Source organism: Schistocerca gregaria, unplaced genomic scaffold (genome assembly GCF_023897955.1).
Source record: "Schistocerca gregaria isolate iqSchGreg1 unplaced genomic scaffold, iqSchGreg1.2 ptg000180l, whole genome shotgun sequence".
NCBI lineage: Eukaryota > Metazoa > Arthropoda > Insecta > Orthoptera > Acrididae > Schistocerca > Schistocerca gregaria.
In genome coordinates, this window is record NW_026061730.1 from 1,747,146 (window position 1) to 1,769,498 (window position 22,353).

At 49.3% G+C, this 22,353-nt stretch overlaps 7 non-coding genes across 7 annotated transcripts; all 7 read right to left on the reverse strand.

Annotated features, from left to right (window-relative positions):
* Positions 1-7,328: 7,328 nt before the first annotated feature.
* On the reverse strand, positions 7,329-7,402 carry Trnat-agu (transfer RNA threonine (anticodon AGU)). The gene has a single exon. It is a non-coding gene; the product is annotated as a tRNA-Thr (tRNA).
* Positions 7,403-8,790: 1,388 nt separating this feature from the next.
* On the reverse strand, positions 8,791-8,864 carry Trnat-agu (transfer RNA threonine (anticodon AGU)). Its single transcript has one exon. It is a non-coding gene; the product is annotated as a tRNA-Thr (tRNA).
* Positions 8,865-10,263: 1,399 nt separating this feature from the next.
* On the reverse strand, positions 10,264-10,337 carry Trnat-agu (transfer RNA threonine (anticodon AGU)). The gene has a single exon. It is a non-coding gene; the product is annotated as a tRNA-Thr (tRNA).
* Positions 10,338-13,196: 2,859 nt separating this feature from the next.
* Trnat-agu (transfer RNA threonine (anticodon AGU)) lies at positions 13,197-13,270 on the reverse strand. Its single transcript has one exon. It is a non-coding gene; the product is annotated as a tRNA-Thr (tRNA).
* A 1,399-nt stretch (positions 13,271-14,669) lies between these two features.
* Trnat-agu (transfer RNA threonine (anticodon AGU)) lies at positions 14,670-14,743 on the reverse strand. The gene has a single exon. It is a non-coding gene; the product is annotated as a tRNA-Thr (tRNA).
* Positions 14,744-16,141: 1,398 nt separating this feature from the next.
* On the reverse strand, positions 16,142-16,215 carry Trnat-agu (transfer RNA threonine (anticodon AGU)). Its single transcript has one exon. It is a non-coding gene; the product is annotated as a tRNA-Thr (tRNA).
* Positions 16,216-20,528: 4,313 nt separating this feature from the next.
* On the reverse strand, positions 20,529-20,602 carry Trnat-agu (transfer RNA threonine (anticodon AGU)). Its single transcript has one exon. It is a non-coding gene; the product is annotated as a tRNA-Thr (tRNA).
* Positions 20,603-22,353: the final 1,751 nt, after the last annotated feature.

A 22,353-nucleotide genomic window follows, 5' to 3' on the forward strand; every position in this document is an offset into this window, starting at 1 on the left:
ATTCTGGAGGCGCTGGGTATCGATCCCAGTACCTCTCACACGCTAAGCGAGCGCTCTACCATCTGAGCTACGCCCACCCCCCCGATAACTAGTAGTGCTACATACAGTCATATCAACGTCACAGACCCTTGCACTCCCATTATTCCGCAGACAAACACTACTCTCTATGTATCAGTGAGGGTGTCTTTCAGGTTTCGTGCATTCTGTATCGAATCGTAGTTGGCCACAATGAAAGTGGCACGCATAACGTCGAAAATAGAGTTCAGACACCGCTCTGAGTAAGACGAACGTGTTGTCCACCTCTAGACTTCAATGACGTTAAGCCGTGATACCTAAGACAGATCTGCACTCGATGACACCACGATAACAGCCGGTCCCCACACTTACATCTTGCTCTCCTTATGACAGTATACATCATATCAGTCTGTGACGCTGGTTTTGCAACTTCTTGCGTGCGTTTATGTTCGCCGCGACCAACACTTACCATGCACTGAACACAAAACATGGAGGAGCTGGGGCTTGAACCCGAGACCGTTCACACGCTAAGCGAACGATCTGCCAACTGAGCTACAGATACACACACCACCAAGCCTGGCTATTCTCCATTCTTTGCGACTCTGATGTGCACGGACACGATGGTTGGTTGGTTTGTAGCGGCGAAGGTACCAGAATACAAAGGCGCGGACACGTTCATATACACAAGAGTTCCAAGTAGTTTCGATGCTCTGGTATTACGAATGCAAATTCCGTCTGTTTTGAACGTCTTAAATTGAAAGGGCGGTCACAAATTGGTCCATTTCACTCCTTGTCCACAATCACACAGCACCTGAGGTAACAAGCACATCTCGAGCCCCATTGTGCTCTCCATTGTTCATGCCAACTCAGTGCCTCGCTCTTTGCTACTGTGTAAAACTCTTGTCGTCCAACTGCAAAACACTGGGACACAACAAGTTTCCGCGTCCCCATTGCACTGATCGTACTACGAAACGCTCCCCAAACTTGGCAATCACCCATGCAGATGACTTTTCCGACTTTACACGACGCTCACGCTAGTGACAGCCTTATTTATAGTTCGACGTCGCGCCAAAGCGAATGAGCACATTTCGCCTACGGCTTAGGCCGCTCTTCTAGTGTGGCTGCTCTGTGTCTGCAGGCAGCGAGGGGCTGCAAGCTTCCTGTGTTCGCACCTATATCACCTGTGCTTCCTTGTCAGAGACAGACTATCGCAAAACATACAACTCACTCCATGAATTGATTGCTACGGCATCTGTTATCAGCAGTCACAACCAGCAACACCAGTAGCAGCCGACTGCACGCAAAGAATGGGAACGTGCAGAGGGATTTACGTGAAATCGGTGCAATTGTGGATGCTAATCGTTCGCTTGTATCTGCCTACACACCTCTGCCGGTTGGGAATTATTCCACTTGCATGGCAAGGTGCTCATGTAGGTGCGTTAAAAATTCTGGAGGCGCTGGGTATCGATCCCAGTACCTCTCACACGCTAAGCGAGCGCTCTACCATCTGAGCTACGCCCACCCCACCGATAACTAGTAGTGCTACATACAGTCATATCAACGTCACAGACCCTTGCACTCCCATTATTCCGCAGACAAACACTACTCTCTATGTATCAGTGAGGGTGTCTTTCAGGTTTCGTGCATTCTGTATCGAATCGTAGTTGGCCACAATGAAAGTGGCACGCATAACGTCGAAAATAGAGTTCAGACACCGCTCTGAGTAAGACGAACGTGTTGTCCACCTCTAGACTTCAATGACGTTAAGCCGTGATACCTAAGGCAGATCTGCACCGGATGACACCACGATAACAGCCGGTCCCCACACTTACATCTTGCTCTCCTTATGACAGTATACATCATATCAGTCTGTGACGCTGGTTTTGCAACTTCTTGCGTGCGTTTATGTTCGCCGCGACCAACACTTACCATGCACTGAACACAAAACATGGAGGAGCCGGGGCTTGAACCCGAGACCGTTCACACGCTAAGCGAACGATCTGCCAACTGAGCTACAGCTACACACACGACCAAGCCTGGCTATTCTCCATTCTTTGCGACTCTGATGTGCACGGACACGATGGTTGGTTGGTTTGTAGCGGCGAAGGTACCAGAATACAAAGGCGCGGACACGTTCATATACACAAGAGTTCCAAGTAGTTTCGATGCTCTGGTATTACGAATGCAAATTCCGTCTGTTTTGAACGTCTTAAATTGAAAGGGCGGTCACAAATTGGTCCATTCCACTCCTTGTCCACAATCACACAGCACCTGAGGTAACAAGCACATCTCGAGCCCCATTGTGCTCTCCATTGTTCATGCCAACTCAGTGCCTCGCTCTTTGCTACTGTGTAAAACTCTTGTCGTCCAACTGCAAAACACTGGGACACAACAAGTTTCCGCGTCCCCATTGCACTGATCGTACTACGAAACGCTCCCCAAACTTGGCAATCACCCATGCAGATGACTTTTCCGACTTTACACGACGCTCACGCAACGCTCACGCTAGTGACAGCCTTATTTATAGTTCGACGTCGCGCCAAAGCGAATGAGCACATTTCGCCTACGGCTTAGGCCGCTCTTCTAGTGTGGCTGCTCTGTGTCTGCAGGCAGCGAGGGGCTGCAAGCTTCCTGTGTTCGCACCTATATCACCTGTGCTTCCTTGTCAGAGACAGACTATCGCAAAACATACAACTCACTCCATGAATTGATTGCTACGGCATCTGTTATCAGCAGTCACAACCAGCAACACCAGTAGCAGCCGACTGCACGCAAAGAATGGGAACGTGCAGAGGGATTTACGTGAAATCGGTGCAATTGTGGATGCTAATCGTTCGCTTGTATCTGCCTACACACCTCTGCCGGTTGGGAATTATTCCACTTGCATGGCAAGGTGCTCATGTAGGTGCGTTAAAAATTCTGGAGGCGCTGGGTATCGATCCCAGTACCTCTCACACGCTAAGCGAGCGCTCTACCATCTGAGCTACGCCAACCCCCCCGATAGCTAGTAGTGCTACATACAGTCATATCAACGTCACAGACCCTTGCACTCCCATTATTCCGCAGACAAACACTACTCTCTATGTATCAGTGAGGGTGTCTTTCAGGTTTCGTGCATTCTGTATCGAATCGTAGTTGGCCACAATGAAAGTGGCACGCATAACGTCGAAAATAGAGTTCAGACACCGCTCTGAGTAAGACGAACGTGTTGTCCACCTCTAGACTTCAATGACGTTAAGCCGTGATACCTAAGACAGATCTGCACTCGATGACACCACGATAACAGCCGGTCCCCACACTTACATCTTGCTCTCCTTATGACAGTATACATCATATCAGTCTGTGACGCTGGTTTTGCAACTTCTTGCGTGCGTTTATGTTCGCCGCGACCAACACTTACCATGCACTGAACACAAAACATGGAGGAGCTGGGGCTTGAACCCGAGACCGTTCACACGCTAAGCGAACGATCTGCCAACTGAGCTACAGATACACACACCACCAAGCCTGGCTATTCTCCATTCTTTGCGACTCTGATGTGCACGGACACGATGGTTGGTTGGTTTGTAGCGGCGAAGGTACCAGAATACAAAGGCGCGGACACGTTCATATACACAAGAGTTCCAAGTAGTTTCGATGCTCTGGTATTACGAATGCAAATTCCGTCTGTTTTGAACGTCTTAAATTGAAAGGGCGGTCACAAATTGGTCCATTTCACTCCTTGTCCACAATCACACAGCACCTGAGGTAACAAGCACATCTCGAGCCCCATTGTGCTCTCCATTGTTCATGCCAACTCAGTGCCTCGCTCTTTGCTACTGTGTAAAACTCTTGTCGTCCAACTGCAAAACACTGGGACACAACAAGTTTCCGCGTCCCCATTGCACTGATCGTACTACGAAACGCTCCCCAAACTTGGCAATCACCCATGCAGATGACTTTTCCGACTTTACACGACGCTCACGCTAGTGACAGCCTTATTTATAGTCCGACGTCGCGCCAAAGCGAATGAGCACATTTCGCCTACGGCTTAGGCCGCTCTTCTAGTGTGGCTGCTCTGTGTCTGCAGGCAGCGAGGGGCTGCAAGCTTCCTGTGTTCGCACCTATATCACCTGTGCTTCCTTGTCAGAGACAGACTATCGCAAAACATACAACTCACTCCATGAATTGATTGCTACGGCATCTGTTATCAGCAGTCACAACCAGCAACACCAGTAGCAGCCGACTGCACGCAAAGAATGGGAACGTGCAGAGGGATTTACGTGAAATCGGTGCAATTGTGGATGCTAATCGTTCGCTTGTATCTGCCTACACACCTCTGCCGGTTGGGAATTATTCCACTTGCATGGCAAGGTGCTCATGTAGGATCGTTAAAAATTCTGGAGGCGCTGGGTATCGATCCCAGTACCTCTCACACGCTAAGCGAGCGCTCTACCATCTGAGCTACGCCCACCCCACCGATAACTAGTAGTGCTACATACAGTCATATCAACGTCACAGACCCTTGCACTCCCATTATTCCGCAGACAAACACTACTCTCTATGTATCAGTGAGGGTGTCTTTCAGGTTTCGTGCATTCTGTATCGAATCGTAGTTGGCCACAATGAAAGTGGCACGCATAACGTCGAAAATAGAGTTCAGACACCGCTCTGAGTAAGACGAACGTGTTGTCCACCTCTAGACTTCAATGACGTTAAGCCGTGATACCTAAGACAGATCTGCACTCGATGACACCACGATAACAGCCGGTCCCCACACTTACATCTTGCTCTCCTTATGACAGTATACATCATATCAGTCTGTGACGCTGGTTTTGCAACTTCTTGCGTGCGTTTATGTTCGCCGCGACCAACACTTACCATGCACTGAACACAAAACATGGAGGAGCTGGGGCTTGAACCCGAGACCGTTCACACGCTAAGCGAACGATCTGCCAACTGAGCTACAGATACACACACCACCAAGCCTGGCTATTCTCCATTCTTTGCGACTCTGATGTGCACGGACACGATGGTTGGTTGGTTTGTAGCGGCGAAGGTACCAGAATACAAAGGCGCGGACACGTTCATATACACAAGAGTTCCAAGTAGTTTCGATGCTCTGGTATTACGAATGCAAATTCCGTCTGTTTTGAACGTCTTAAATTGAAAGGGCGGTCACAAATTGGTCCATTTCACTCCTTGTCCACAATCACACAGCACCTGAGGTAACAAGCACATCTCGAGCCCCATTGTGCTCTCCATTGTTCATGCCAACTCAGTGCCTCGCTCTTTGCTACTGTGTAAAACTCTTGTCGTCCAACTGCAAAACACTGGGACACAACAAGTTTCCGCGTCCCCATTGCACTGATCGTACTACGAAACGCTCCCCAAACTTGGCAATCACCCATGCAGATGACTTTTCCGACTTTACACGACGCTCACGCAACGCTCACGCTAGTGACAACCTTATTTATAGTTCGACGTCGCGCTAAAGCGAATGAGCACATTTCGCCTACGGCTTAGGCCGCTCTTCTAGTGTGGCTGCTCTGTGTCTGCAGGCAGCGAGGGGCTGCAAGCTTCCTGTGTTCGCACCTATATCACCTGTGCTTCCTTGTCAGAGACAGACTATCGCAAAACATACAACTCACTCCATGAATTGATTGCTACGGCATCTGTTATCAGCAGTCACAACCAGCAACACCAGTAGCAGCCGACTGCACGCAAAGAATGGGAACGTGCAGTGGGATTTACGTGAAATCGGCGCAATTGTGGATGCTAATCGTTCGCTTGTATCTGCCTACACACCTCTGCCTGTTGGGAATTAATCCACTTGCATGGCAAGGTGCGCATGTAGGTGTGTTAAAAATTCTGGAGGCGCTGGGTATCGATTCCAGTACCTCTCGCACACTAAGCGAGCGCTCTACCATCTGAGCTACGCCCACCCTCCCCCGATAACTAGTAGTGCTACATACAGTCATATCAACGTCACAGACCCTTGCACTCCCATTATTCCGCAGACAAACACTACTCTCTATGTATCAGTGAGGGTGTCTTTCAGGTTTCGTGCATTCTGTATCGAATCGTAGTTGGCCACAATGAAAGTGGCACGCATAACGTCGAAAATAGAGTTCAGACACCGCTCTGAGTAAGGCGAACGTGTTGTCCACCTCTAGACTTCAATGACGTTAAGCCGTGATACCTAAGACAGATCTGCACTCGATAACACCACCATAAAAGCCGGTCCCCACACTTACATCTTGCTCTCCTTATGACAGTATACATCGTATCAGTCTGTGACGCTGGTTTTGCAACTTCTTGCGTGCGTTTATGTTCGCCGCGACCAACACTTACCATGCACTGACCACAAAACATGGAGGAACCGGGGCTTGAACCCGAGACCGTTCACACGCTAAGCGAACGATCTGCCAACTGAGCTACAGCTACACACACGACCAAGCCTGGCTACTCTCCATTCTTTGCGACTCTGATGTGCACGGACACGATGGTTGGTTGGTTTGTAGCTGCGAAGGTACCAGAATACAAAGGCGCGGACACGTTCATATACACAAGAGTTCCAAGTAGTTTCGATGCTCTGGTATTACGAATGCAAATTCCGTCTGTTTTGAACGTCTTAAATTGAAAGGGCGGTCACAAATTGGTCCATTTCACTCCTTGTCCACAACCATACAGCACCTGAGGTAACAAGCACATCTCGAGCCCCATTGTGCTCTCCATTGTTCATGCTAACTCAGTGCCTCGCTCTTTGCTACTGTGTAAAACTCTTGTCGTCCAACTGCAAAACACTGGGACACAACAAGTTTCCGCGTCCCCATTGCACTGATCGTACTACGAAACGCTCCCCAAACTTGGCAATCACCCATGCAGATGACTTTTCCGACTTTACACGACGCTCACGCTAGTGACAGCCTTATTTATAGTTCGACGTCGCGCCAAAGCGAATGAGCACATTTCGCCTACGGCTTAGGCCGCTCTTCTAGTGTGGCTGCTCTGTGTCTGCAGGCAGCGAGGGGCTGCAAGCTTCCTGTGTTCGCACCTATATCACCTGTGCTTCCTTGTCAGAGACAGACTATCGCAAAACATACAACTCACTCCATGAATTGATTGCTACGGCATCTGTTATCAGCAGTCACAACCAGCAACACCAGTAGCAGCCGACTGCACGCAAAGAATGGGAACGTGCAGTGGGATTTACGTGAAATCGGCGCAATTGTGGATGCTAATCGTTCGCTTGTATCTGCCTACACACCTCTGCCGGTTGGGAATTATTCCACTTGCATGGCAAGGTGCGCATGTAGGTGTGTTAAAAATTCTGGAGGCGCTGGGTATCGATCCCAGTACCTCTCGCACACTAAGCGAGCGCTCTACCATCTGAGCTACGCCCACCCTCCCCCGATAACTAGTAGTGCTACATACAGTCATATCAACGTCACAGACCCTTGCACTCCCATTATTCCGCAGACAAACACTACTCTCTATGTATCAGTGAGGGTGTCTTTCAGGTTTCGTGCATTCTGTATCGAATCGTAGTTGGCCACAATGAAAGTGGCACGCATAACGTCGAAAATAGAGTTCAGACACCGCTCTGAGTAAGGCGAACGTGTTGTCCACCTCTAGACTTCAATGACGTTAAGCCGTGATACCTAAGACAGATCTGCACTCGATAAAACCACGATAACAGCCGGTCCCCACACTTACATCTTGCTCTCCTTATGACAGTATACATCGTATCAGTCTGTGACGCTGGTTTTGCAACTTCTTGCGTGCGTTTATGTTCGCCGCGACCAACACTTACCATGCACTGACCACAAAACATGGAGGAATCGGGGCTTGAACCCGAGACCGTTCACACGCTAAGCGAACGATCTGCCAACTGAGCTACAGCTACACACACGACCAAGCCTGGCTATTCTCCATTCTTTGCGACTCTGATGTGCACGGACACGATGGTTGGTTGGTTTGTAGCGGCGAAGGTACCAGAATACAAAGGCGCGGACACGTTCATATACACAAGAGTTCCAAGTAGTTTCGATGCTCTGGTATTACGAATGCAAATTCCGTCTGTTTTGAACGTCTTAAATTGAAAGGGCGGTCACAAATTGGTCCATTTCACTCCTTGTCCACAACCATACAGCACCTGAGGTAACAAGCACATCTCGAGCCCCATTGTGCTCTCCATTGTTCATGCTAACTCAGTGCCTCGCTCTTTGCTACTGTGTAAAACTCTTGTCGTCCAACTGCAAAACACTGGGACACAACAAGTTTCCGCGTCCCCATTGCACTGATCGTACTACGAAACGCTCCCCAAACTTGGCAATCACCCATGCAGATGACTTTTCCGACTTTACACGACGCTCACGCTAGTGACAGCCTTATTTATAGTTCGACGTCGCGCCAAAGCGAATGAGCACATTTCGCCTACGGCTTAGGCCGCTCTTCTAGTGTGGCTGCTCTGTGTCTGCAGGCAGCGAGGGGCTGCAAGCTTCCTGTGTTCGCACCTATATCACCTGTGCTTCCTTGTCAGAGACAGACTATCGCAAAACATACAACTCACTCCATGAATTGATTGCTACGGCATCTGTTATCAGCAGTCACAACCAGCAACACCAGTAGCAGCCGACTGCACGCAAAGAATGGGAACGTGCAGTGGGATTTACGTGAAATCGGCGCAATTGTGGATGCTAATCGTTCGCTTGTATCTGCCTACACACCTCTGCCGGTTGGGAATTATTCCACTTGCATGGCAAGGTGCGCATGTAGGTGTGTTAAAAATTCTGGAGGCGCTGGGTATCGATCCCAGTACCTCTCGCACACTAAGCGAGCGCTCTACCATCTGAGCTACGCCCACCCTCCCCCGATAACTAGTAGTGCTACATACAGTCATATCAACGTCACAGACCCTTGCACTCCCATTATTCCGCAGACAAACACTACTCTCTATGTATCAGTGAGGGTGTCTTTCAGGTTTCGTGCATTCTGTATCGAATCGTAGTTGGCCACAATGAAAGTGGCACGCATAACGTCGAAAATAGAGTTCAGACACCGCTCTGAGTAAGGCGAACGTGTTGTCCACCTCTAGACTTCAATGACGTTAAGCCGTGATACCTAAGACAGATCTGCACTCGATAAAACCACGATAACAGCCGGTCCCCACACTTACATCTTGCTCTCCTTATGACAGTATACATCGTATCAGTCTGTGACGCTGGTTTTGCAACTTCTTGCGTGCGTTTATGTTCGCCGCGACCAACACTTACCATGCACTGACCACAAAACATGGAGGAATCGGGGCTTGAACCCGAGACCGTTCACACGCTAAGCGAACGATCTGCCAACTGAGCTACAGCTACACACACGACCAAGCCTGGCTATTCTCCATTCTTTGCGACTCTGATGTGCACGGACACGATGGTTGGTTGGTTTGTAGCGGCGAAGGTACCAGAATACAAAGGCGCGGACACGTTCATATACACAAGAGTTCCAAGTAGTTTCGATGCTCTGGTATTACGAATGCAAATTCCGTCTGTTTTGAACGTCTTAAATTGAAAGGGCGGTCACAAATTGGTCCATTTCACTCCTTGTCCACAACCATACAGCACCTGAGGTAACAAGCACATCTCGAGCCCCATTGTGCTCTCCATTGTTCATGCTAACTCAGTGCCTCGCTCTTTGCTACTGTGTAAAACTCTTGTCGTCCAACTGCAAAACACTGGGACACAACAAGTTTCCGCGTCCCCATTGCACTGATCGTACTACGAAACGCTCCCCAAACTTGGCAATCACCCATGCAGATGACTTTTCCGACTTTACACGACGCTCACGCAACGCTCACGCTAGTGACAGCCTTATTTATAGTTCTACGTCGCGCCAAAGCGAATGAGCACATTTCGCCTACGGCTTAGGCCGCTCTTCTAGTGTGGCTGCTCTGTGTCTGCAGGCAGCGAGGGGCTGCAAGCTTCCTGTGTTCGCACCTATATCACCTGTGCTTCCTTGTCAGAGACAGACTATCGCAAAACATACAACTCACTCCATGAATTGATTGCTACGGCATCTGTTATCAGCAGTCACAACCAGCAACACCAGTAGCAGCCGACTGCACGCAAAGAATGGGAACGTGCAGTGGGATTTACGTGAAATCGGCGCAATTGTGGATGCTAATCGTTCGCTTGTATCTGCCTACACACCTCTGCCGGTTGGGAATTATTCCACTTGCATGGCAAGGTGCGCATGTAGGTATGTTAAAAATTCTGGAGGCGCTGGGTATCGATCCCAGTACCTCTCGCACACTAAGCGAGCGCTCTACCATCTGAGCTACGCCCACCCCACCGATAACTAGTAGTGCTACATACAGTCATATCAACGTCACAGACCCTTGCACTCCCATTATTCCGCAGACAAACACTACTCTCTATGTATCAGTGAGGGTGTCTTTCAGGTTTCGTGCATTCTGTATCGAATCGTAGTTGGCCACAATGAAAGTGGCACGCATAACGTCGAAAATAGAGTTCAGACACCGCTCTGAGTAAGACGAACGTGTTGTCCACCTCTAGACTTCAATGACGTTAAGCCGTGATACCTAAGACAGATCTGCACTCGATGACACCACGATAACAGCCGGTCCCCACACTTACATCTTGCTCTCCTTATGACAGTATACATCATATCAGTCTGTGACGCTGGTTTTGCAACTTCTTGCGTGCGTTTATGTTCGCCGCGACCAACACTTACCATGCACTGAACACAAAACATGGAGGAGCTGGGGCTTGAACCCGAGACCGTTCACACGCTAAGCGAACGATCTGCCAACTGAGCTACAGATACACACACCACCAAGCCTGGCTATTCTCCATTCTTTGCGACTCTGATGTGCACGGACACGATGGTTGGTTGGTTTGTAGCGGCGAAGGTACCAGAATACAAAGGCGCGGACACGTTCATATACACAAGAGTTCCAAGTAGTTTCGATGCTCTGGTATTACGAATGCAAATTCCGTCTGTTTTGAACGTCTTAAATTGAAAGGGCGGTCACAAATTGGTCCATTTCACTCCTTGTCCACAATCACACAGCACCTGAGGTAACAAGCACATCTCGAGCCCCATTGTGCTCTCCATTGTTCATGCCAACTCAGTGCCTCGCTCTTTGCTACTGTGTAAAACTCTTGTCGTCCAACTGCAAAACACTGGGACACAACAAGTTTCCGCGTCCCCATTGCACTGATCGTACTACGAAACGCTCCCCAAACTTGGCAATCACCCATGCAGATGACTTTTCCGACTTTACACGACGCTCACGCAACGCTCACGCTAGTGACAACCTTATTTATAGTTCGACGTCGCGCTAAAGCGAATGAGCACATTTCGCCTACGGCTTAGGCCGCTCTTCTAGTGTGGCTGCTCTGTGTCTGCAGGCAGCGAGGGGCTGCAAGCTTCCTGTGTTCGCACCTATATCACCTGTGCTTCCTTGTCAGAGACAGACTATCGCAAAACATACAACTCACTCCATGAATTGATTGCTACGGCATCTGTTATCAGCAGTCACAACCAGCAACACCAGTAGCAGCCGACTGCACGCAAAGAATGGGAACGTGCAGTGGGATTTACGTGAAATCGGCGCAATTGTGGATGCTAATCGTTCGCTTGTATCTGCCTACACACCTCTGCCTGTTGGGAATTAATCCACTTGCATGGCAAGGTGCGCATGTAGGTGTGTTAAAAATTCTGGAGGCGCTGGGTATCGATTCCAGTACCTCTCGCACACTAAGCGAGCGCTCTACCATCTGAGCTACGCCCACCCTCCCCCGATAACTAGTAGTGCTACATACAGTCATATCAACGTCACAGACCCTTGCACTCCCATTATTCCGCAGACAAACACTACTCTCTATGTATCAGTGAGGGTGTCTTTCAGGTTTCGTGCATTCTGTATCGAATCGTAGTTGGCCACAATGAAAGTGGCACGCATAACGTCGAAAATAGAGTTCAGACACCGCTCTGAGTAAGGCGAACGTGTTGTCCACCTCTAGACTTCAATGACGTTAAGCCGTGATACCTAAGACAGATCTGCACTCGATAACACCACCATAAAAGCCGGTCCCCACACTTACATCTTGCTCTCCTTATGACAGTATACATCGTATCAGTCTGTGACGCTGGTTTTGCAACTTCTTGCGTGCGTTTATGTTCGCCGCGACCAACACTTACCATGCACTGACCACAAAACATGGAGGAACCGGGGCTTGAACCCGAGACCGTTCACACGCTAAGCGAACGATCTGCCAACTGAGCTACAGCTACACACACGACCAAGCCTGGCTACTCTCCATTCTTTGCGACTCTGATGTGCACGGACACGATGGTTGGTTGGTTTGTAGCTGCGAAGGTACCAGAATACAAAGGCGCGGACACGTTCATATACACAAGAGTTCCAAGTAGTTTCGATGCTCTGGTATTACGAATGCAAATTCCGTCTGTTTTGAACGTCTTAAATTGAAAGGGCGGTCACAAATTGGTCCATTTCACTCCTTGTCCACAACCATACAGCACCTGAGGTAACAAGCACATCTCGAGCCCCATTGTGCTCTCCATTGTTCATGCTAACTCAGTGCCTCGCTCTTTGCCACTGTGTAAAACTCTTGTCGTCCAACTGCAAAACACTGGGACACAACAAGTTTCCGCGTCCCCATTGCACTGATCGTACTACGAAACGCTCCCCAAACTTGGCAATCACCCATGCAGATAACTTTTCCGACTTTACACGACGCTCACGCTAGTGACAGCCTTATTTATAGTTCGACGTCGCGCCAAAGCGAATGAGCACATTTCGCCTACGGCTTAGGCCGCTCTTCTAGTGTGGCTGCTCTGTGTCTGCAGGCAGCGAGGGGCTGCAAGCTTCCTGTGTTCGCACCTATATCACCTGTGCTTCCTTGTCAGAGACAGACTATCGCAAAACATACAACTCACTCCATGAATTGATTGCTACGGCATCTGTTATCAGCAGTCACAACCAGCAACACCAGTAGCAGCCGACTGCACGCAAAGAATGGGAACGTGCAGTGGGATTTACGTGAAATCGGCGCAATTGTGGATGCTAATCGTTCGCTTGTATCTGCCTACACACCTCTGCCGGTTGGGAATTATTCCACTTGCATGGCAAGGTGCGCATGTAGGTGTGTTAAAAATTCTGGAGGCGCTGGGTATCGATCCCAGTACCTCTCGCACACTAAGCGAGCGCTCTACCATCTGAGCTACGCCCACCCTCCCCCGATAACTAGTAGTGCTACATACAGTCATATCAACGTCACAGACCCTTGCACTCCCATTATTCCGCAGACAAACACTACTCTCTATGTATCAGTGAGGGTGTCTTTCAGGTTTCGTGCATTCTGTATCGAATCGTAGTTGGCCACAATGAAAGTGGCACGCATAACGTCGAAAATAGAGTTCAGACACCGCTCTGAGTAAGGCGAACGTGTTGTCCACCTCTAGACTTCAATGACGTTAAGCCGTGATACCTAAGACAGATCTGCACTCGATAAAACCACGATAACAGCCGGTCCCCACACTTACATCTTGCTCTCCTTATGACAGTATACATCGTATCAGTCTGTGACGCTGGTTTTGCAACTTCTTGCGTGCGTTTATGTTCGCCGCGACCAACACTTACCATGCACTGAACACAAAACATGGAGGAATCGGGGCTTGAACCCGAGACCGTTCACACGCTAAGCGAACGATCTGCCAACTGAGCTACAGCTACACACACGACCAAGCCTGGCTATTCTCCATTCTTTGCGACTCTGATGTGCACGGACACGATGGTTGGTTGGTTTGTAGCGGCGAAGGTACCAGAATACAAAGGCGCGGACACGTTCATATACACAAGAGTTCCAAGTAGTTTCGATGCTCTGGTATTACGAATGCAAATTCCGTCTGTTTTGAACGTCTTAAATTGAAAGGGCGGTCACAAATTGGTCCATTTCACTCCTTGTCCACAACCATACAGCACCTGAGGTAACAAGCACATCTCGAGCCCCATTGTGCTCTCCATTGTTCATGCTAACTCAGTGCCTCGCTCTTTGCTACTGTGTAAAACTCTTGTCGTCCAACTGCAAAACACTGGGACACAACAAGTTTCCGCGTCCCCATTGCACTGATCGTACTACGAAACGCTCCCCAAACTTGGCAATCACCCATGCAGATGACTTTTCCGACTTTACACGACGCTCACGCAACGCTCACGCTAGTGACAGCCTTATTTATAGTTCGACGTCGCGCCAAAGCGAATGAGCACATTTCGCCTACGGCTTAGGCCGCTCTTCTAGTGTGGCTGCTCTGTGTCTGCAGGCAGCGAGGGGCTGCAAGCTTCCTGTGTTCGCACCTATATCACCTGTGCTTCCTTGTCAGAGACAGACTATCGCAAAACATACAACTCACTCCATGAATTGATTGCTACGGCATCTGTTATCAGCAGTCACAACCAGCAACACCAGTAGCAGCCGACTGCACGCAAAGAATGGGAACGTGCAGTGGGATTTACGTGAAATCGGCGCAATTGTGGATGCTAATCGTTCGCTTGTATCTGCCTACACACCTCTGCCGGTTGGGAATTATTCCACTTGCATGGCAAGGTGCGCATGTAGGTATGTTAAAAATTCTGGAGGCGCTGGGTATCGATCCCAGTACCTCTCGCACACTAAGCGAGCGCTCTACCATCTGAGCTACGCCCACCCTCCCCCGATAACTAGTAGTGCTACATACAGTCATATCAACGTCACAGACCCTTGCACTCCCATTATTCCGCAGACAAACACTACTCTCTATGTATCAGAGAGGGTGTCTTTCAGGTTTCGTGCATTCTGTATCGAATCGTAGTTGGCCACAATGAAAGTGGCACGCATAACGTCGAAAATAGAGTTCAGACACCGCTCTGAGTAAGGCGAACGTGTTGTCCACCTCTAGACTTCAATGACGTTAAGCCGTGATACCTAAGACAGATCTGCACTCGATAACACCACGATAACAGCCGGTCCCCACACTTACATCTTGCTCTCCTTATGACAGTATACATCGTATCAGTCTGTGACGCTGGTTTTGCAACTTCTTGCGTGCGTTTATGTTCGCCGCGACCAACACTTACCATGCACTGACCACAAAACATGGAGGAACCGGGGCTTGAACCCGAGACCGTTCACACGCTAAGCGAACGATCTGCCAACTGAGCTACAGCTACACACACGACCAAGCCTGGCTATTCTCCATTCTTTGCGACTCTGATGTGCACGGACACGATGGTTGGTTGGTTTGTAGCGGCGAAGGTACCAGAATACAAAGGCGCGGACACGTTCATATACACAAGAGTTCCAAGTAGTTTCGATGCTCTGGTATTACGAATGCAAATTCCGTCTGTTTTGAACGTCTTAAATTGAAAGGGCGGTCACAAATTGGTCCATTTCACTCCTTGTCCACAACCATACAGCACCTGAGGTAACAAGCACATCTCGAGCCCCATTGTGCTCTCCATTGTTCATGCTAACTCAGTGCCTCGCTCTTTGCTACTGTGTAAAACTCTTGTCGTCCAACTGCAAAACACTGGGACACAACAAGTTTCCGCGTCCCCATTGCACTGATCGTACTACGAAACGCTCCCCAAACTTGGCAATCACCCATGCAGATGACTTTTCCGACTTTACACGACGCTCACGCAACGCTCACGCTAGTGCAACCTTATTTATAGTTCGACGTCGCGCCAAAGCGAATGAGCACATTTCGCCTACGGCTTAGGCCGCTCTTCTAGTGTGGCTGCTCTGTGTCTGCAGGCAGCGAGGGGCTGCAAGCTTCCTGTGTTCGCACCTATATCACCTGTGCTTCCTTGTCAGAGACAGACTATCGCAAAACATACAACTCACTCCATGAATTGATTGCTACGGCATCTGTTATCAGCAGTCACAACCAGCAACACCAGTAGCAGCCGACTGCACGCAAAGAATGGGAACGTGCAGTGGGATTTACGTGAAATCGGCGCAATTGTGGATGCTAATCGTTCGCTTGCATCTGCCTACACACCTCTGCCTGTTGGGAATTATTCCACTTGCATGGCAAGGTGCGCATGTAGGTGTGTTAAAAATTCTGGAGGCGCTGGGTATCGATCCCAGTACCTCTCGCACACTAAGCGAGCGCTCTACCATCTGAGCTACGCCCACCCTCCCCCGATAACTAGTAGTGCTACATACAGTCATATCAACGTCACAGACCCTTGCACTCCCATTATTCCGCAGACAAACACTACTCTCTATGTATCAGTGAGGGTGTCTTTCAGGTTTCGTGCATTCTGTATCGAATCGTAGTTGGCCACAATGAAAGTGGCACGCATAACGTCGAAAATAGAGTTCAGACACCGCTCTGAGTAAGGCGAACGTGTTGTCCACCTCTAGACTTCAATGACGTTAAGCCGTGATACCTAAGACAGATCTGCACTCGATAACACCACGATAACAGCCGGTCCCCACACTTACATCTTGCTCTCCTTATGACAGTATACATCGTATCAGTCTGTGACGCTGGTTTTGCAACTTCTTGCGTGCGTTTATGTTCGCCGCGACCAACACTTACCATGCACTGACCACAAAACATGGAGGAGCCGGGGCTTGACCCCGAGACCGTTCACACGCTAAGCGAACGATCTGCCAACTGAGCTACAGCTACACACACGACCAAGCCTGGCTATTCTCCATTCTTTGCGACTCTGATGTGCACGGACACGATGGTTGGTTGGTTTGTAGCGGCGAAGGTACCAGAATACAAAGGCGCGGACACGTTCATATACACAAGAGTTCCAAGTAGTTTCGATGCTCTGGTATTACGAATGCAAATTCCGTCTGTTTTGAACGTCTTAAATTGAAAGGGCGGTCACAAATTGGTCCATTTCACTCCTTGTCCACAACCATACAGCACCTGAGGTAACAAGCACATCTCGAGCCCCATTGTGCTCTCCATTGTTCATGCTAACTCAGTGCCTCGCTCTTTGCTACTGTGTAAAACTCTTGTCGTCCAGCTGCAAAACACTGGGACACAACAAGTTTCCGCGTCCCCATTGCACTGATCGTACTACGAAACGCTCCCCAAACTTGGCAATCACCCATGCAGATGACTTTTCCGACTTTACACGACGCTCACGCTAGTGACAGCCTTATTTATAGTTCGACGTCGCGCCAAAGCGAATGAGCACATTTCGCCTACGGCTTAGGCCGCTCTTCTAGTGTGGCTGCTCTGTGTCTGCAGGCAGCGAGGGGCTGCAAGCTTCCTGTGTTCGCACCTATATCACCTGTGCTTCCTTGTCAGAGACAGACTATCGCAAAACATACAACTCACTCCATGAATTGATTGCTACGGCATCTGTTATCAGCAGTCACAACCAGCAACACCAGTAGCAGCCGACTGCACGCAAAGAATGGGAACGTGCAGTGGGATTTACGTGAAATCGGCGCAATTGTGGATGCTAATCGTTCGCTTGTATCTGCCTACACACCTCTGCCGGTTGGGAATTATTCCACTTGCATGGCAAGGTGCGCATGTAGGTGTGTTAAAAATTCTGGAGGCGCTGGGTATCGATCCCAGTACCTCTCGCACACTAAGCGAGCGCTATACCATCTGAGCTACGCCCACCCTCCCCCGATAACTAGTAGTGCTACATACAGTCATATCAACGTCACAGACCCTTGCACTCCCATTATTCCGCAGACAAACACTACTCTCTATGTATCAGTGAGGGTGTCTTTCAGGTTTCGTGCATTCTGTATCGAATCGTAGTTAGCCACAATGAAAGTGGCACGCATAACGTCGAAAATAGAGTTCAGACACCGCTCTGAGTAAGGCGAACGTGTTGTCCACCTCTAGACTTCAATGACGTTAAGCCGTGATACCTAAGACAGATCTGCACTCGATAACACCACGATAACAGCCGGTCCCCACACTTACATCTTGCTCTCCTTATGACAGTATACATCGTATCAGTCTGTGACGCTGGTTTTGCAACTTCTTGCGTGCGTTTATGTTCGCCGCGACCAACACTTACCATGCACTGACCACAAAACATGGAGGAACCGGGGCTTGAACCCGAGACCGTTCACACGCTAAGCGAACGATCTACCAACTGAGCTACAGCTACACACACGACCAAGCCTGGCTATTCTCCATTCTTTGCGACTCTGATGTGCACGGACACGATGGTTGGTTGGTTTGTAGCGGCGAAGGTACCAGAATACAAAGGCGCGGACACGTTCATATACACAAGAGTTCCAAGTAGTTTCGATGCTCTGGTATTACGAATGCAAATTCAGTCTGTTTTGAACGTCTTAAATTGAAAGGGCGGTCACAAATTGGTCCATTTCACACCTTGTCCACAACCATACAGCACCTGAGGTAACAAGCACATCTCGAGCCCCATTGTGCTCTCCATTGTTCATGCTAACTCAGTGCCTCGCTCTTTGCTACTGTGTAAAACTCTTGTCGTCCAACTGCAAAACACTGGGACACAACAAGTTTCCGCGTCCCCATTGCACTGATCGTACTACGAAACGCTCCCCAAACTTGGCAATCACCCATGCAGATGACTTTTCCGACTTTACACGACGCTCACGCTAGTGACAGCCTTATTTATAGTTCGACGTCGCGCCAAAGCGAATGAGCACATTTCGCACTACGGCTTAGGCCGCTCTTCTAGTGTGGCTGCTCTGTGTCTGCAGGCAGCGAGGGGCTGCAAGCTTCCTGTGTTCGCACCTATATCACCTGTGCTTCCTTGTCAGAGACAGACTATCGCAAAACATACAACTCACTCCATGAATTGATTGCTACGGCATCTGTTATCAGCAGTCACAACCAGCAACACCAGTAGCAGCCGACTGCACGCAAAGAATGGGAACGTGCAGTGGGATTTACGTGAAATCGGCGCAATTGTGGATGCTAATCGTTCGCTTGTATCTGCCTACACACCTCTGCCGGTTGGGAATTATTCCACTTGCATGGCAAGGTGCGCATGTAGGTGTGTTAAAAATTCTGGAGGCGCTGGGTATCGATCCCAGTACCTCTCGCACACTAAGCGAGCGCTATACCATCTGAGCTACGCCCACCCTCCCCCGATAACTAGTAGTGCTACATACAGTCATATCAACGTCACAGACCCTTGCACTCCCATTATTCCGCAGACAAACACTACTCTCTATGTATCAGTGAGGGTGTCTTTCAGGTTTCGTGCATTCTGTATCGAATCGTAGTTGACCACAATGAAAGTGGCACGCATAACGTCGAAAATAGAGTTCAGACACCGCTCTGAGTAAGGCGAACGTGTTGTCCACCTCTAGACTTCAATGACGTTAAGCCGTGATACCTAAGACAGATCTGCACTCGATAACACCACGATAACAGCCGGTCCCCACACTTACATCTTGCTCTCCTTATGACAGTATACATCGTATCAGTCTGTGACGCTGGTTTTGCAACTTCTTGCGTGCGTTTATGTTCGCCACGACCAACACTTACCATGCACTGACCACAAAACATGGAGGAGCCGGGGCTTGAACCCGAGACCGTTCACACGCTAAGCGAACGATCTGCCAAATGAGCTACAGCTACACACACGGCCAAGCCTGGCTATTCTCCATTGTGTGCGACTCTGATGTGCACGGACACGATGGTTGGTTGGTTTGTAGCGGCGAAGGTACCAGAATACAAAGGCGCGGACACCTTCATATACACAAGAGTTCCAAGTAGTTTCGATGCTCTGGTATTACGAATGCAAATTCCGTCTGTTTTGAACGTCTTAAATTGAAAGGGCGGTCACAAATTGGTCCATTTCACTCCTTGTCCACAACCATACAGCACCTGAGGTAACAAGCACATCTCGAGCCCCATTGTGCTCTCCATTGTTCATGCTAACTCAGTGCCTCGCTCTTTGCTACTGTGTAAAACTCTTGTCGTCCAACTGCAAAACACTGGGACACAACAAGTTTCCGCGTCCCCATTGCACTGATCGTACTACGAAACGCTCCCCAAACTTGGCAATCACCCATGCAGATGACTTTTCCGACTTTACACGACGCTCACGCTAGTGGCAGCCTTATTTATAGTTCGACGTCGCGCCAAAGCGAATGAGCACATTTCGCCTACGGCTTAGGCCGCTCTTCTAGTGTGGCTGCTCTGTGTCTGCAGGCAGCGAGGGGCTGCAAGCTTCCTGTGTTCGCACCTATATCACCTGTGCTTCCTTGTCAGAGACAGACTATCGCAAAACATACAACTCACTCCATGAATTGATTGCTACGGCATCTGTTATCAGCAGTCACAACCAGCAACACCAGTAGCAGCCGACTGCACGCAAAGAATGGGAACGTGCAGTGGGATTTACGTGAAATCGGCGCAATTGTGGATGCTAATCGTTCGCTTGTATCTGCCTACACACCTCTGCCGGTTGGGAATTATTCCACTTGCATGGCAAGGTGCGCATGTAGGTGTGTTAAAAATTCTGGAGGCGCTGGGTATCGATCCCAGTACCTCTCGCACACTAAGCGAGCGCTCTACCATCTGAGCTACGCCCACCCTCCCCCGATAACTAGTAGTGCTACATACAGTCATATCAACGTCACAGACCCTTGCACTCCCATTATTCCGCAGACAAACACTACTCTCTATGTATCAGTGAGGGTGTCTTTCAGGTTTCGTGCATTCTGTATCGAATCGTAGTTGGCCACAATGAAAGTGGCACGCATAACGTCGAAAATAGAGTTCAGACACCGCTCTGAGTAAGGCGAACGTGTTGTCCACCTCTAGACTTCAATGACGTTAAGCCGTGATACCTAAGACAGATCTGCACTCGATAACACCACGATAACAGCCGGTCCCCACACTTACATCTTGCTCTCCTTATGACAGTATACATCGTATCAGTCTGTGACGCTGGTTTTGCAACTTCTTGCGTGCGTTTATGTTCGCCGCGACCAACACTTACCATGCACTGACCACAAAACATGGAGGAGCCGGGGCTTGACCCCGAGACCGTTCACACGCTAAGCGAACGATCTGCCAACTGAGCTACAGCTACACACACGACCAAGCCTGGCTATTCTCCATTCTTTGCGACTCTGATGTGCACGGACACGATGGTTGGTTGGTTTGTAGCGGCGAAGGTACCAGAATACAAAGGCGCGGACACGTTCATATACACAAGAGTTCCAAGTAGTTTCGATGCTCTGGTATTACGAATGCAAATTCCGTCTGTTTTGAACGTCTTAAATTGAAAGGGCGGTCACAAATTGGTCCATTTCACTCCTTGTCCACAAACATACAGCACCTGAGGTAACAAGCACATCTCGAGCCCCATTGTGCTCTCCATTGTTCATGCTAACTCAGTGCCTCGCTCTTTGCTACTGTGTAAAACTCTTGTCGTCCAACTGCAAAACACTGGGACACAACAAGTTTCCGCGTCCCCATTGCACTGATCGTACTACGAAACGCTCCCCAAACTTGGCAATCACCCATGCAGATGACTTTTCCGACTTTACACGACGCTCACGCTAGTGACAGCCTTATTTATAGTTCGACGTCGCGCCAAAGCGAATGAGCACATTTCGCACTACGGCTTAGGCCGCTCTTCTAGTGTGGCTGCTCTGTGTCTGCAGGCAGCGAGGGGCTGCAAGCTTCCTGTGTTCGCACCTATATCACCTGTGCTTCCTTGTCAGAGACAGACTATCGCAAAACATACAACTCACTCCATGAATTGATTGCTACGGCATCTGTTATCAGCAGTCACAACCAGCAACACCAGTAGCAGCCGACTGCACGCAAAGAATGGGAACGTGCAGTGGGATTTACGTGAAATCGGCGCAATTGTGGATGCTAATCGTTCGCTTGTATCTGCCTACACACCTCTGCCGGTTGGGAATTATTCCACTTGCATGGCAAGGTGCGCATGTAGGTGTGTTAAAAATTCTGGAGGCGCTGGGTATCGATCCCAGTACCTCTCGCACACTAAGCGAGCGCTATACCATCTGAGCTACGCCCACCCTCCCCCGATAACTAGTAGTGCTACATACAGTCATATCAACGTCACAGACCCTTGCACTCCCATTATTCCGCAGACAAACACTACTCTCTATGTATCAGTGAGGGTGTCTTTCAGGTTTCGTGCATTCTGTATCGAATCGTAGTTGGCCACAATGAAAGTGGCACGCATAACGTCGAAAATAGAGTTCAGACACCGCTCTGAGTAAGGCGAACGTGTTGTCCACCTCTAGACTTCAATGACGTTAAGCCGTGATACCTAAGACAGATCTGCACTCGATAACACCACGA